The sequence below is a fragment of the Triticum urartu genome, chromosome 3, assembly GCF_003073215.2.
Source record: "Triticum urartu cultivar G1812 chromosome 3, Tu2.1, whole genome shotgun sequence".
Classification (NCBI taxonomy): Eukaryota; Viridiplantae; Streptophyta; class Magnoliopsida; order Poales; family Poaceae; genus Triticum; species Triticum urartu.
In genome coordinates this window covers 23,914,967-23,920,156 of record NC_053024.1, presented here as the reverse complement: position 1 = coordinate 23,920,156, position 5,190 = coordinate 23,914,967, and positions in this window count along the sequence as shown.

Sequence of the window (5,190 nt, the reverse complement as noted above, 5' to 3'; positions counted from 1 at the left end):
GAAGAAGAAGGAATAGAGGAGCTTTTGAATTTATTTGTCCATATAGAAGGTGTTTGATGAAATGCTAGATGTTTTTTTCGTATGATGCTTTTTTCATAAAATAAGGAAAAGGAAGAAAAGAGGAAGAAGGAAGAAGGAAGAAGAAGAAGAAGAGGAAAAGGAAGGAGTGGAAAAAGGTAAAAAAGAAGAGGAAGACTTCTTTTTTCTTCATGGATATATGCTAAAGAAAACGAGGGGGTGATAGATGATGATGAGGGGTCGAGAGTGGGACGAGAGGTCGAGAGGTGTCGAGGGGAGAAAAAAATGTTATCAGGAACGAGGGTCGTCGAGGGGTCGAGAGAGGGACGAGGGGTCGAGTGAACTAAATAAGAAGAAGAAGAGGAGAAATAAATAAGAAGAAGAAAAAAGAAGAAAGAGTAGAGGATAAGAAGAAAGGAATAGTGGAGAAGAACAGAAAATAAAATATATTCTATTTTTTCTTCTTCTCCACTATTCCTTTCTTCTTCTCTTTTTTTCTTCTTTTTTTTCTTCGATCTTCTCCTCTAGGATTTCAGGGTCGAGGGTTCGAGGGGTCAAGGGTCGAGGGTTTCAGGTCGAGGGTTCGAGGGTTCTATAGGGTCGAGGGTCGAGGGTTCCAGGGTCGTCTAGGGGTCGAGGGTTCCAGGGTCGTCAAGGGTTCGAGGGGCCGAGGATCGCCGAGGGTTTCGAGAGAGGTTTCCTAGTGTCAAAGTATTGAAGAAATCCATGCCTTCATCATTAGCCGGAAGTAACCAGGGCATGTTGGTACGAAGTTCTGCAAAGTTGTTCTGGAATGGAGTCCCGGATAGGATAATCCGCCTTTTGCTACGAATTCAGTAAAGGCCTTCCAAATAGCGATATTCGGAAGGCTCTTGCTGAACTTTGTACCAAAAAGCGAATTATCCTATCTGGGACTCCGTTCCAGAACAACTTTGAAGAGCTTCGTACCATCATGCACATGTTACTTTCGCCTAATGATGAAGACATGGTTTTGTTGAATCCATTGACACTACGCAACCTCCCGACCCCTCGGTGATGCTCTCGAACATGAGAGGAAGAAGAGGATAAAAAAAGAAGAGGAAGAAGAAAAAAAAGAGGAGAAGAAAGAATAGAGGAGTTACTCCTCTATTCTTTCTTCTCCTCTTTTTTTTCTTCTTCTTCCTCTTTTTTATCGGGAACGAGGGTCGTCGAGGGACATAGATGTAGTGTCGTCGTTGTCGATATATACCCCCTCCTGATAGCTTACTATGATTAGGTAGCTAGTTATACGTTTGGCACTAATATATCCATCTGTCATGTTTGAATAATAATTTCCATGTTGTAAATATTTGTAGAAACTATGGACACCGCCCGAGACGAAGCAAAATAAGCGTTGTTGAGGGACATAATCGCAGAAGGAAGTGATGCCCTCTCGTTGTTTCTCAACGACACCGATGGTCTGGAAGGAGAGGGTGAACAAGCTAGCTACGGTGACCTAATGCCGGTGCAAGAAGAAGAACATGAGGACGGCTCCGGTACCCAATGCCGGTGCAAGAAGGAGACCGTGATGACGGCTCCGGTGACCGAACCGAGTCCGGCCAGGTATATATATTAGTTAAGCCTATGCTGACTAGCTAATTGATGCATTCATTGTTTTGGTATGTAGACATATTAATTAAGTCTTTGTTCTTTTTTCTAGCCCTCCGGATCGAGCACAACTTCGGTAAAGAGGCGAGGCCTGACGAAAAAGTTGAGCTTGGATGAAAAGCTTGAGATCATAGCAATCGCGCCCAACGGCCAACCGATTGAACCCCTTCGGACAAAGAGCGCATTTGTTGCTCAGTGCGGGGTTCTGGTTAGGGACAAGATCCCGATAAGCATCCAGCAATGGTTTAAGCCGGCTACAGAAGACCCTGAAGTGTCTTATGTCAATGATATGCAGAAAAATGATCTTTGGACTAAGCTGAAGTCAAATTTCACCCTACCGCCAGAGGTTAATCCAGAGAACCCAGTTAAAGAGAAATTAATCAAGTCTTTTGCTCTTAAGAGGATGACAGAACTATTCAGGAGGTGGGAAAAAGAGCTGAATAAGTTTGTCGAAAATATTGAGACACCAGAATTTAAGGGCAGATATGAGAAGATCAGAGATCACTGGCCCACATTTGTGGCCCACAAGACATCGGAAAAGAGTAAGAAGATATCGGCGACAAACAAGCAAAATGCTGCGAAGAAGATGCTTCACCATCGCACGGGGTCAGGTGGCTACCTCGTAGCCCGGCCTAAGTGGGCCAAGACTAAGAATGATCTGGTTCATAAAGGGATCGAACCAGAGACAATTAGCTGGCCAGACCGTTGCCGGACTTGGTTCTTCGGGGCTGGCGGACCTTGCACCCTGTAACAGGGAAGTGCATTTGGACGAACGATCAAATGGACATACCAGTCAGGAAGTTTAAGAAGTATATCGAAGCAGTGCAGCAAGGGAAGTTCTTTCCAGACAGAGAGAACGACGAGCTCACAATGGCCCTCGGGAATCCTGAGCACCCTGGACGGACACGAGGCACGCCAGGCTCCATTCCATGGAAGGTTGGGTTTCCGGACACAGGCGGTTACAAATCCCATGAGAGGAGGAAAAAAAGTGCAGCAGGATCAAATGCAGGCGCTGCAAGCAAGGGTAGACGCGATAGAGGAACGAGAAGCAAATCGCGGCAAACGTACTGCCGAAGCCTCCCCTGAAGCTACCCCGCCATCTCAGCGCAGAAGCAGCGTGGCTTCCACCGAGCTGCTTCAGCCGGAGCATGCCTTGGTGGCTCCTGCCAGCTATCCCGTGGATGCTATAACGGAGTCTCAAAATTGCCACCTTATGACGCAATGGATGAATTTGAAGGTCAAGGCGGCTATTGGCTCTGTTTATCCTGCTGAACCCGGCGCAACTTTTCACTGCCGTCCGATTCCAGAAGGATATGCTAGGGTGATGGTGGATGAAATAACGGAGGGATTTGAGGACCTCCACCTTGACCACCCTACCGGTGAAGGGGAGACTCGGCTGGGGTCTGCTCTGAAGACTCCATGCCTATGGCGGAAGGAGCTCATCAACCTTCCGAACTGGACACCTCCGCCTCCTCCTCCTCCTCCTCCGGCAAGTCAGGGCACTCCGCCTCCTCCACCGCCTCCTCCTCCAGCGAGTGACGATCAGGGCCCTTGGCCGGCTCCTTCTCTGGCGCGTGGCGGCACTCCGCCTCCTTCTCCGTCTGCGCCAACGCGCCCGAGCAGCCAGCCTCCTCCTTCTCCGCCTCGTCAGCAAGGGCGGAAGAGACCTGCCGCCACTCCAGCTGCTCCGGCGCGTCGTAGTCCTTCTCCTCCGCCTCGTAAGCAAGCAAAGAAAACAACCGCTCCGTCTGCTCAGTCGGCGTCTAGCAGTACGACCAGAGGCGGGAGGAAATATAGATTCGGTCTTTCTCTGAAGACTCCAGAGAAGTTACCATATGAGAGGACCCCGGAGGAGAACGCCGAGATCGCGCGAACCGAAGTGGATGACTGGTTTCAAGGGTTGAGAGCAAAGAGACATCCACCTCCGGAGGAGAAGGTAGATCCGGTGAAAGTGAAGCGCACTCTGGCTGCCCTGACAAAACCACCGAAGTCTCCGCCGAAAGGAAACTATGAGCGCATTATTGGAAAGGAATTTGCCGAAGGGGAGCGGTCGGGAAGTACTGTCAGTGATCAAAGGCTGAAAGAATGACGGGCTGGGAAACAAATTTCTCAGCTCGGCGAACAAGCGAAGCAATCGTGCCCCCCGTCCAGGTGCCTAGCCACAACGTCGCTAATGATCCGAGGGTGGTGCCCGGTTATAGCAATCTTGCAGATTACCTGCCCGAAGATGTACATTGTGAACCCATGGACGTGCAGACACAAAGATACGAGTACGGGAAGCCTCTCGTCAAAGATGAAAGATATCTATCAACGATGATGCGAAGATTGCATGATTGGTACTTGAAAATCTGCAGAGACTCTGGGGGAGGAGTACTTTGTATGTGAAAGTTAAAAAGGAGCATGACCTCGTTGGAATTGAACTGTTGCCTGTTCCATTTGAGGAGTTCTATCAGTTTTTCAATCAATTGGCCCTCGATAAAACAACGGTCGCCTGCTACTGTTTGTAAGTAGTACTACTTCTGTCATTAAGTTTCTCTATATAGCTTAGCTCTTTCATTGCATGTATTTATAATCATCCTCACTATATTATGCAGAATGAAGATCGCCGAATTGAAGAAAACACAAGTCGGTGATATTGGGTTCATTAACACATATCTCATAGATGCAACTCAGGTTAAATTTCATGCCACAGCTACCGAGGCCAACTTGCTACGGTCGTTTGTAATAAATGAAAACAAAGATATAATACTCTTTCCTTACAACTTCAACTGAGTGTTACTGTCTTGTGCGTATTCGGTTTCCCTTATATATTAGTCAAGGTTATAGTAATGTAATTGATTAGTTATGCATGTGTGTGCAGTATCCACTATATTCTCCTAGAGATTAAGCTTGAGCAGGAACTAGTAACCATCTTAGACTCAAGACGAAAAGATCCCCAGGACTATGCAGACATGACTCAAATACTCGAGAAGTAAGTTAAATCGATCATTATCCACCATATCAGCAACTTTGTTCATTTCCTGATATATCAAGTAATTGTTTTCTTTGTCTGGCAGGGTTTGGAGAAAATTCACCAGAAAAGCTCCGGGACTGCCGATGGAGCTGCAATTTAGACACCCGAAAGTAAGTACTATAGTAGCATTTTAAGCGCATCTACTAGTCATTCAAGCGCTAGTTTCATCAATACCATTTGGCATTCTTGCTTATCAGTTTGATTAACCTCTATTTCTTGTAAAGTGGTTGTGGCAGGAACAAGGGAATGATTTCTGTGGATACTACGTTTGCGAGTCCATCCGCCACACGACCTGTGAGCGGGGCTACACTGACGAACAATATGAAGTACGTAAATAACAACATTCACAATTTTATTTTATTACCATCATTTGTGTTGAGTTTCATTCATTCATATATATATGTATTGACCCCCTTCTTTAAATTAGATGTTTCGGAAGCGGGATGAACTCCTAGAAACAGCTCGCATGCGAGCAATTCAAGAGGAATTGGCGGCATTCTTTCTTGATCACGTGATCCCTGAAGACGGAGAAT